This window comes from Eptatretus burgeri, chromosome 8 (genome assembly GCF_056783735.1).
Source record: "Eptatretus burgeri isolate ZD-2024b chromosome 8, Ebu_testis_v1, whole genome shotgun sequence".
NCBI lineage: Eukaryota > Metazoa > Chordata > Myxini > Myxiniformes > Myxinidae > Eptatretus > Eptatretus burgeri.
The window spans coordinates 49,633,086-49,645,067 of NC_140968.1; the positions used below are offsets into that span (position 1 = coordinate 49,633,086).

Sequence of the window (11,982 nt, forward strand, 5' to 3'; positions counted from 1 at the left end):
AAAAAAATGCTTTAACATCCTGCAGTATGTTCCCACCATGCTTGTTTTGTTGGTGAGTTGGTGGTTCACCCCCGAGCAGCCACAAAGGGATCCTTAAGACATTCCACTTACCTTTTCCTTACTCTCTCATTTAAAAAGATGTGCCATATATATATATATATATATATATATATATATATATATATATATATATATATATATATATATATATATATATATATATATATATATATTTCTTCCTCTCCTTCTTCTTTCGGCTGCTCCCGTTAGGGGTCGCCACAGCAGATCATTCGTATGATCCGCATAGTAATTTGGCTTAGTTTTTACGCCGGCTGCCGTTCCTGATGCAACGCTGGTCGCCTCTTACGACACAGGGATATGGTACACCTATTCTAACCGGGGCATACACAGGCCCAGTACACTGGTACTCACTTCGCCGACCTCGGAAGGATGACAGGCTGAGTCATCCTCCTGGTGTGTATTAATTCAAGTGGCCAACGGGACTTGAACTCAGGACCTTTTGGATCCCAAACCGCTACCCTAACCACTATGCCAACACCAGGCTAATATATAAATATATATATATATATATATATCTTCTTCTTCTTCTTTCGGCTGCTCCCGATAGGGGTCGCCACAGCGGATCAGCCGTATGATTCGCATAGTGATTTTGCACATGTTTTACGCCGGATGCCCTTCCTGACGCAACCCTGGTCGCCTCTTACGACACAGGGATATGGTACACCGATTTTAACCGGGGTATACACCGGCCCAGTATACTGGTGCTCATTTCGCCAACCTCAGAAGGATGACAGGCTGAGTCAACCCCCTGGTGTGTTAATTCAGTGGCCGACGGGGCTTGAACTCAGGACCTTTTGGATCCCAAGCTGCTGCCCTAACCACTGCACCAACACCATATATATATATATATATATATATATATATATATATATATATATATATATATATATATATATATATATATATATATATATATATATATATATATATATATATATATATATATATATATATATATATATATATATATATATATATATATGACCGTACATAAGGAACAAAGAGACGGAGACAGACAGATACAGAGGTGTATATATGTACTATATATATATATATATATATATATATATATATATATATATATATATGTGGGAAAAATTATATGCCCAGACTAGGAATCAAACCCAGGTCCTCTGGAAAGCTGTACCAAGGGCTCAGCTATCTGAGCAGCCCACAGGCTGGACATGCAATTCTCCCACATTTAGATTCCACAGTCTTTCCCCCACTGCTTCTGGGGCACTCGCTGCCAACCATCGGAGCAGCAAGGGCCTGTGCACGAGAGGGTCTTCCCCCAGTGGGGAGCCAATTCCATGGCCGCTATTATTCACCACAGGGGGGCATTGTAACACAATTATAAATGAACAGGAAACAAAGATTATTTATGTATGTGGAAAAATACACACCCAGGCCAGGAATCGAATCAAGGTCCTTTGGAAAACCATACCAGTGCTCTGCCATCTGGGTGTCCCACAGGCTGGACACGCAATTATCCCACATATAGATGCCACTCTCCTTTATGTGAGAATTGCATATCCAGCCTGTGGGTCACCCAGGTAGCTCAGATGGCAGAGCACTGGTATGTTTTGCCAGAGGACCTGGGTTTGATTCCTGGCCTGGGCATGTAATTTTTCATATATATTTTTATATTTTGTGTGTTTGCAAAAGTACCTGTCTCTCGTGATGGGAAAAGGTTAAGTTAGTGGTTAATTGTGTTGCACTCAAAAAATTCCAGCCTTTTCAATTTTAGACCCATTGGTTGCCCTGTTTGCCAAAATTCGCTATATTGGTCACTTTGACTTCAACTCGTGGCCTCAAAACAGCCACTGATGCCGCGGCCACATGCCCCTTGTTATTCCCCATGTGTGGAGTTTGTAGTGCAAAGTTGTATCTACCCCGAGTATGGAGTTTGCAGCTTTAATGATGTGGCTGTGCATAAGAAGGAAGGAACAGACCAAGAGAGAGAATGAGAGAGACATTGATGCAAATACAGTATATATGTATATATATATATATATATATATATATATATATATATATATATATATATATATATATATATATATATATATATATATATATATATATATATATATATATATATATATATATATATATATATATATATATATATTAGGGTGGTCCTAAAATACAAACTTCAACTTTTCAAATGTGCTTTTATTATTTTTTGGTTCCACTTGGGAAGAAAAAAAATTGAGTGAAGTTTCATTTGATTTCGACAGATTTTACCACTGTCACACGACCCCTGTTGTTTTGTGCCATGACGTCAAACTGTGACTGAACTGTACAGAGTTGTGGGTTTATATCTCAGCTTGGTGATCTTTTTGAGGTTGATATACTGAAATGCAAAAGAAACTTACCACTTGTTTGAAATGTAATAAAATTGTAACAGTTCAAAATAAAACACACCAACAATTGCTAATTGAAACATTTGCATTTTATTGATGACATGTCAAGTTTTTGACCAAGACACACCATCTCATAAGTTTGTTCTACAGTACAGAGCAGCACACGACGACCTCCGTCTTCACTCATAAGTTTAGCATCTACAGTGCAATGTCAGTCCCCTTTCAATAGCGTGTGTGGCCACCATTGTTTTGGATACAGGCAGTGCATCGTCGGCGCATACTGCCTACCAGTCTTTGGATGGATTGCTGCTGGATTCTGTCCCACTCAGTCCTCAATGTCTGAAGCCATCTGACTTAGGACCATCTGCCTGTCCTGCTTTGCAGTGGTGACTCTTGGCCTCCCTGATTGAGGTCTGTCATCTGCAGAGTTGTGGAGGGTGTCTCTGTCCACCAGGGCCGATACCGTCTGGTGTCAACAGCCAAGGTGACGTGCCACCTCACGGTAGCTCAATCCGCCTTGCAGTATGCCCAAGGCACACTGCCGTTGATCCCTTGACAATCGTGGCATGTTGATTGAGATGCCCATTTTGCACTGGCCTTTGTAAAGCCAATATCAAGACATCACGTGCAGCTCATTAAAATCTTCCTGTACCCCTTGGCTAATCACTGACAGTCAAAACGGCTGTTCAACAGCTGTGCTATGAAGTGACCATTGAAGGTTCAAGTGACCATCTGTGACCGTTTTGTCTGACAGTGAGGACACTATTGTCCACAAATAAGTTCACACATTTACTAGACGCAGTGTTATTGTTGATATTTGAAGGTTTAAAAGGTGGTAAGTTTCTTTTGCGTTTCAGTATATTGTTACGGCTGTGGAAATTCGCAATACACCATAAAGGGTCCTCAGGTGAGATATATCGATAAGTTCATGTGTAGTTAGCCCACACCTGTTGTTTAAAGGGAATATGTGTGATTCATCCGGGCTGCGACGCTTTGAGTTAGCCATTTTTCTTTCTCTATTGTTATTTTGGACCATTAAGCCGCCAACAACTCAAACACCACCACCTTTGCCTCTTTACTTCCACAACTCCATCCTGCAAACATCGCTTCACCGCCATTCCCAAACGACGCCCACCAACCACCGAACCACCAGAGCAAACCCTCCACCACCTGCGCCTTTCTCCTTCCACAACCATGGACCACACGACCAGTCAACAACAAATGTCGTGCTGTCCAGGGCCCGTTCGGTAATTAATTGATGCCGAACGCGTCGAGCCGCGGGTACGAATGCGTTCCTCTCAGGGAGAAATTCGAATCGGGAAGGCTTCACACCCCTTTTTCTCCGTCCAATGGGCGAGCGTCGGGCGGTATAGCCCCGCCTCCAAGCGCAATGAATGTGGATTCTTTACGGGAGAGAAAAACGGATCAGGAAGGCTTCACGCCCCTTTTTGCCCGACCAATGGCTGAACGTCGGGTGGCGTGGCCCCGCCTCCAAGCGCGATGGATGTGAATTCCTTTCAGGAAGGAAATCGGATCAAAAGAGGCTCACACCCCTTTTTGCCATGCCAATGGCTGAACAGAGGGTGGCATGGCCCTGCCTCCAATCGCGTTTTGATCCTAAAATCTGCATACAGGCTCCTCCTCCGGTCTATAAAGATTGTGAGCACAAGGCGACGCGTGCGGGTCGAGTGAAGATGTAGGTTGTTGTCGAGGTTGGAGAGTTGTAGTGTGGTGTCGTCTCATCGCTGGTCGCTGGGCTCGTCTCGTCTCGTTGGAATCGAGCCACCTTCGCTTCCACAAGCGACCAAGCCAGCCAGCCATTCCCCTCGCTCGACCCTGAGCATCAACAATTCTCCCCCCACCCCCCCCCCCCATCTATCCTGAGATAGTGCCGGTTGCCCCGTTTATTCCACACCCCAACCGTGGTGCCGACCCAACCGTGCTGGCATGGAGCACGCCGGAGAGGGCTCACCGACCACGCCAGGGGCACGGAGTCGGGGCGCAGCTGCGCGGACATTGCAGCTTGCCCGCCATCGCGTCACGAGGTCGCGGGTAAGACCTTGTCGGTCTCTTCGACCTGGCCGCTCCTCCAGGTTCCGCGCACATTTGGTCCATGGACCCCGTCTACCTCTCTGCCTATGGGGAGGTCTTTTCTTTGCTTTTGAATGCATGATGTGGCGCAGAGTCCCGACAAGTATAATTGTTTAGGTGTTGTAAATAATTATAGTCGGTAGTAGTGCGTTTGCTTTTGTTGCATTTTGTGTCATTGCATTACTGCCTTACGTGCTTGTGTGTGAAATAAATGTGCATTGTGTGAACTGTTTCCCGTTTCGTTGCGTCCTTTCCTCTGTTTGAAAGTTCCATCTTGCATCAGGTAAGGGATTGATAGTGGGTTGAAACACCCGATAAGTATTCTGAACTGTCGAGGTCGACGAGAACTCCGCTCGGTTATCCCTGCCTCACGGAACAAGCCGCTTAAGCGGTTCGTGTCCGAAGTCGACCTGCGGCGAGGTACGATCGCCCGGTCGACCACTCGCGCAGATACTTAAGTAGGTCGAATTTGGCGAGCAACCCTATCCTGCGCGGGTGGGCAATTGGCACGATCGTGGTGAGGTTAAACCCCCACCCGTGACTGGCTCCTGGCGGTAATTCCTGGAGGGTCACGACTGAATTGTCCATTCCGGTGGGCGACGCGTCGCGATTCGAGTTGCGTGGCCGATCGCATGCCGGACGGGCCGAAATTCGTAACACTGGTGTCCGGGAGTGGGATTCCAATCCATCCCGCCTCCAACACCAATTCGTAACAATATAAACCTCTTCACTGCAGAAGCAATATTTTTAGGAGTGCAGCAACTCAACAGGAAGGATTCTTGTTTCATTTTGCATTCAACTGTCGAACAGCCACAATGCTGAAATTAATGGATTCAGAGACTGGAACACTGTATTTTTCACACCCTGTGTGACAGTGGTTAATAAAGCCGTACATGAACCATATTTGGTACCAATACTTTTCTTATTAATACGAACCATTTTAGGAAAAGCACCTTGAGAAAGTCCTCTTTTTGGTTTAGGTATACCAGTAAGGACCATCCATATATATATATATATATATATATATATATATATATATATATATATATATATATATATATATATATATATATATATATATATATATATATTGTGTTCAAAAAGTATCCAACCTTAATTTTTTGTGCGTAAACAAATGAAGCTAGGTAGGCGTGGTTTGGTGCATGTATGTGGCCCCGTTTATTCCACACCTTATTCGTATGCATGAATATTTTCCCGCCGACAGACCGCCGATGAGTGAGGAAGTGTAAGTGAGCGCCGTCGGATTTTCGTTTTTGACAAAATGACGGAAAAACTGGAACAACGTTATTGCATCAAATTTTGTGTAAAGCTTGGCGATTCCCAAGTGTAAACGATCCGCAAGATTCAACAGGCCTTCGGGAACGAAGCAATGGGCACCACACAGATAAAAGAGTGGTACAACCGCTTCAAAGATGGTCGCACATCAGTGGAAAGTGAAGCACGTTCTGGTAGGCCTTCAACATCCCGAAATGAAATTGTCATTGACCAAGTGAGGACCCTGCTGATGCAGGATCGTCGAATCACGATCAGAGAACTTGCAGACGAGGCGGGCGTCAGCATTGGATCCGTTCATTCCATTGTGACTGAGGATTTGGGCTTAAGGAGAATCTCAGCAAAGTTCGTGCCAAAGCTGCTAACGATCGAGCAGAAGCAACTCCGTTTGGAGATCGCACAGGACATGCTGGAGACTGTGAACAGCGATCCCAACTTCTTCAACACAGTGATCACTGGCGAAGAGACCACAGTGATCCGTCATTTTGTCAAAAACAAAAATCCGACGGCACTCACTTACACTTCCTCACTCATCGGCGGTCTGTCGGCGACTGGCAGCTTCTGCAGGCAGGAAAATATTCACGCATACGAATTAGGATCGCCTACATACTGCACCAAACCACGCCTCCCTCGCTTCATTTGTTTACGCACAAAAAATTATGGTTGGATACTTTTTGAACACACCTCGTATACACACACACATATATAATATGTGATCTTTAGGGACCCCCCCCCCCCCTCCACGATTGTACAGGGTGCAGTGAGTGCCCTTGTGCCTGAAACTTCACGTCAGGTCAGGTATGGGAGCATGCGCCAGAGCAGTGTGTCGTGCCTGAAACTTCCTGTGCCATAATGTGGCTGTTTGTGGGTTAATCCAAACTCTAGAGTGCAAGATGTGCTTCAAGAGGAAAAACCACCATAATCTGGCCAATCTTTTCAATTTTTTAAATCAAATTTTAATTGTTGGGTTTAAATGAAAATGTTCAAAAATGCGTTTTTATTGTTAAATAAGATATTAGTTGGAATACATGAAAATCAAAATTGTTACATTACATTAGTTTCTGTTGTCTGTCTGTGTGTGCTTTTTCTACTGTTCTAAATTGTCAATGTGACACACTGTCATCTCTAAACCTTGACCTATATACAATATGTTTAAAAACAAAAACAATGTTCACTTGTTGTCTACATTGTCAAAACAGACTGATGTTGCATTATCCATCAACATATTTGCCTGCTCATCTTTCCATCTCCACATGCAATTCATGTGGAGGGTTCAAGGGTTGCTTCAGCTGTTCATTTACAGAGCGCTGTTACGTAGTTGTCAAGCCTGTCATCATGGCAAAAGTTTAAATTGGAAATAGTCAATCTCTTATTTTGTACTCCCCCATCCCTGCCCCCCCCCCCGCACAACCCCCTTTAATTTTTTTTTTTTTTTGCCTGGGTAACTAAAGCAGTTGTACAATCGAAAGCTTTGTGCGAGAAATGCACAATACATTTCTCGCACTATCACTCGCATTCTCTCTGAAGTCCAACAGCTCTTCTCTCTTTTTGACTCTTTCGATATATTTATCATCTTTATTCATTTTAGGAACTTCTTTCTTGTATTAAAATCGAATTGATAGGCCGGTATTTTAACCATATTTTCTGGAAATTCATGAGAATCTGCACATACATGGTAAATCTTGTGGCTCTTCCTCTGGCCCTCAGATCTTGGCAAATCTTAAGCAGTAAGTTTTCAGATTTGTTGGCATTTTGGAAAGTTCTTCCAGAATTTTCTCAACAATGATTTTAGCAGTTTTTGGTTCTTTTGTTCCTTTCCTTGTTCAAAAGCTTCTTTGTTATTGTCCTTATCTTTCTCATCCGATTGTATCGTACACTTCATACAGTCTGTGTTCTTTGATAATGTGCACTATCAACACTAAGATTACATTGGAAGAACAAGTACACCTGTTTTTTCTCTTTCCCTACCAACGAGACAACTTTACCCTCAAAGCCCCATGCATTCCCCTCCCCTTACACCTTTCTCTTCCCCTTCTGTATCTCCCTTCCTCCAACTTCATCGAACCCCCCCCCCCACCTCCCCCTTCACACTTTTTCTCTCCCTCCCCTCCTCATTCCCCTCCTACTTCCCCCAAGTTGCTTTTAATTTACTTTGTTCCCTCTTTAATTAATTTGTATGCTGAATACTGTTAAAAAATGAAGGTACCACCATTCCAGCAGGCAAGGCTTAGGCCTGACATTTCAACCATTGAGTGGCGTTCATCTGGAACTGCAGGCATCGTGTGCCCTGCTAAGTATCATCCCAAGGTGGAAGGGGAGTATCATGCAACAGATGCAGGGACATCGTGTTGTCATTATCGCCACGTATGCGGTTTTTATTCATTCATTTTTTTTTTTTTTTCATCGAACCTATTATTTTTCTCCAATACACATAATCAAAACGTGGCCACCAAGTTGTAACAATTTACACGATTCTACCCCAAACAGAGAGATTGCACAACACTGCAGTGATTCGCACCAAGCTGTACTTGTGTTTTACTATTCTGTGCTGCACCTGCATTATGATCTATTCACTTGCAACCCTGTCATACCGAACACATCAATCACCTGTATTGGCCTGTGATGTATCACACATTATATAGTCTTTGAAATTAAAAAAAAAATTCAAAGACTATACATGCGTATGCACGATGTGTGCACACGCATCTATATCCTCGTTGGCCAAATGTGAGGGTTCATTGAGTTGCTTGGCATTCGTTCACATGGTGTGCAATTCGGTTAAGCAAGATTTCATTTTGAATGGTGAATGTTATTTTTTTTCACCGAAGAGTTGGTTTGTTTATTGTTGTGGGGAACAAGGTATGGCCAAACCTTTTGTGTGTTTGCACTTCGTCAGACCTAAAAAGGGTTTTAAAGAAAACATTTTTTTGCTCTCTTAAAAGGCTAATACTCAACTTTATTTTCCATACTGATGAATACACTTATCAACATTTAGTTGATAAAATCCATTGTTGATATTGTTTGCCAATGTGCACTGACACTAGCCTTTAGATAGACACGAGCCTTCAGATGGTGTAGAGATGCACACACTCACTTCCAAACTGTCTCGCCTGGGTTTGAATCCCAACCCAGCTATAAACAGAACTGTCATCCCGGTGTTTCACAGACAGGGCGAGGCAACATTGTGTGTGTGCCGTCCCTCGGATGGATGTTAAACTGGGAGTGTTGTCTGCCGGCATTAGTTGGTGGACGTCAAATATCTCACCGTGTCCTTTGTGAAGAGTCGGCGAGCTATTTCCGGCACCCTGAACAAATTCTTGCCCTGACACCCTGTGTCAGAGCGGCGATGACCCATCCAGGATTGTAAGCTGAGTCATGAAACTGCTTCGGCAGAACCGACACACGATGTAGAGCATGGTACATGATGATGTCTAATTGTGATTCTGATTCTGTTGAATTATTCTTGGTTAAACAGCGTCGGTGCTGCTGAAGCATTTTGTTCACCAGGGTTAAACTGGGTGGTTTGCCATTGCCTGCCCAGCAGTAGTTAGGGCAGCAATTTGTAATTTGGTCATGGTGCCGGTGATAGCTCGCTTACTCTTAGTGAAGGACTCCGCGGGGTCCTAAATGTCCACCAACTAATTCTGACAGACGGGTCGCCCAGTTTAACGTACATCCGAGAGACGGCACACACATTGATGAATCACCCTGCCTATGAAACACCAGGATCACAGTTTATAGCTGGGTCGGGATTCAAACCCAAGTTAGACAGCTTAGAGGCGAGTGTGCGTACGTCTCAGTCATCCTTCCAGCCCTGATGTCCAATAGTGAAGGACAATGCAGGATAGCCCGATTGATGCGGTACAGCACACAAGTGTGTGATGTATAATACATAACAGGTCAGTGCAGCATAGTGTTGTGGGTCGATACAATATACCGCACTGTGGTGCATCATGGCGTAGCATATTACGGAATAGGGTGGTACAGCATTGCAAGTGCAAGTCACCACATGTTTGTGTTCGTATTTACGATGCCTTTGTTTAATAATTGAAAAATTTGGTTGGACAATTCCACCCACACACATCTGAACACACCCAGTGTCCCAAGCGAGGCGACGACGAAAATGACGAAGTCTCACAATCCTGCAGAATTGTTCACAACACGATGACCACTCGGTGGTCAAAACCGAGGAATCGAGCAATGCCTGAGCTGGGTTACGATACCATTGGCGGTGTCTTCAATTTTTAAATCTTGATCTACGTAAGCACAAGCAGTGTTTTGCGTATATAGTATGTTGTGAACTGCGGCTTCTATGACCGAGAGAGTGAATGTTATGATTTTGACAGTGACGGAAATCGAACACAACTTTACCTTTTAATTTGGGGGCACTGGTGTCTGTCATCTCTCTGCCATGTTGTATCGTGCATCATTGCAAGGTTCCAATAGTGTTCAAACCGAAAATATGGCAAGGTAACTTGGTGTCGGAAGAAATCCTCCTTCAGTTTTGAATAATGGTTAAAGTATTTTCGATGAATGCGTTGTTTGAGTTCAACTTTTATTCTTTTATCAACCTCTTATATTCCACAGTACAGTTTATGGGTTGCATACCAAAAGCCCTTGCCATTCAATACCATTCCAGAATTATCCAGAAGGGCACTCGGTGGAGTGTACACCTCCGCCACGTAATGCATGATCAATGAGAACATATCGGGTCCAATACATTTTTGAAATATCATGCCATACAGTACAATATCGTTTTTTTTGACCAAATCCCTCGATGGTGAATCGCTTTGAAAATTAAATAATTCTCATATCCAGATCCGGATTCGGATCTTCACCAAAATGGAATCGGTTCGTCCTTGCTACGCATTGATTGTGAATTTCATGTTTTTCAGCCATTAAAAAAAAATCATTTGAACATGGAGGGAAATTTGCGCAAACCTTGTGAACGCAGACTGTACAGTTTGAAATTCATTCGGATGTATTGATGATGGTGATGCAACACGGATTGAATGATGGAGTAGTACTGCCAAAATATTCAAAAGATTATCACCAGGGTGTGTGGTATGGACCTATAGTATGTACTGTGGGAAATGTTAATGAAGCTCTCGCTATCGAGTGCAGCCTGCGGCTGCTGGTTGCATCATTAGATGGGATGTGGCTATGCCGCTGATGCAATGTCCCCCTTACCAGTACATTGGTGCTCATTTTGCTGACCTCAGAAGGATGACAGACTTGGTCAACCTCCTGGTGTATTAATTCAGCGGCTAACGGGGCTTGAACTCGGGACCCTAGGATCCCAAGCCGCCACCCTAACCACTAAGCCAACACCAGGCTTTCTCCATTAATGTAGCTAAAACACTTTGTTTCGTTGAACATGTTTTGTTTTGTTTTTAATCTTGCTGGAACATTGATTTTAGGCATTAGGAATGCATGAATCGCTGCCATAGAGATAAAAGTGTTGGTTGCTTTGGTTACCAGTGTTGCATTTGAGTGTCATTCCTCTAGATGTGGGAATATTCATGTTTGCTTAAATATCGAGACGGCTGTTACGAATGATTTCTGTTGAATGAGAAATAAAGACCGAGTCTTTAAATGATCGAACTGTCACTCATTGAGGGGGACCTCGGTCAGGCCGAAGTCACATTTGCTCTATGGCGAGGATACGGCGGCCGTACGCTCTCTGAATTGACAGAAACGTGCGGTGGCCGCAGAGTTTCTGCGGTGGCCTCAGGGTGGCCCTACGCCATTTGGCTATATTTTCCAGGCTGTAGGGGTCGCCGTGGAATTATAGCGCGGAGTTATAACTTTTTTCATTTCTACATTCGCCGTAGTAATTCGACAAGCCGAAACAAAAGAACTGGAAAAAAAGAACCCACTCGTTACCGTCCATCTGGCTGCATGTTCGCCTTAGGGCCCCCCTACGGTCCCCTTGGGGGCACCTTGCGTCTGCCTTGAAAATTCTATGGCCGCTGCAGGAATGCCCTAAGGTCACCGTGCGACATCAAATCAAAGACCGTACGGCACCCCCACGTTTTCGGTCTCCACAATTTATAAATACGCCGTGCGGCTCCCCGAAAAATAAAAACATATGTGACTGCTACATTGTGTGACCGTGGAAATACTGTGGCCACCCTATAATTGCTTGTGG

General features: G+C 43.9%; 1 protein-coding gene across 2 annotated transcripts in view; it reads left to right on the forward strand.

Annotated features, from left to right (window-relative positions):
- ZC3H7A (zinc finger CCCH-type containing 7A) overlaps positions 1-11,427 on the forward strand; it is a 139,112-nt gene extending 127,685 nt beyond the window's left edge. For both annotated transcript variants that reach the window (XM_085891973.1, XM_085891974.1), the window contains one exon: positions 1-11,427. This exon is cut by the window's left edge and continues 362 nt beyond it. The gene's annotated coding sequence lies outside the window, so the exon portion shown is untranslated.
- The last annotated feature ends 555 nt before the right edge of the window (positions 11,428-11,982 follow it).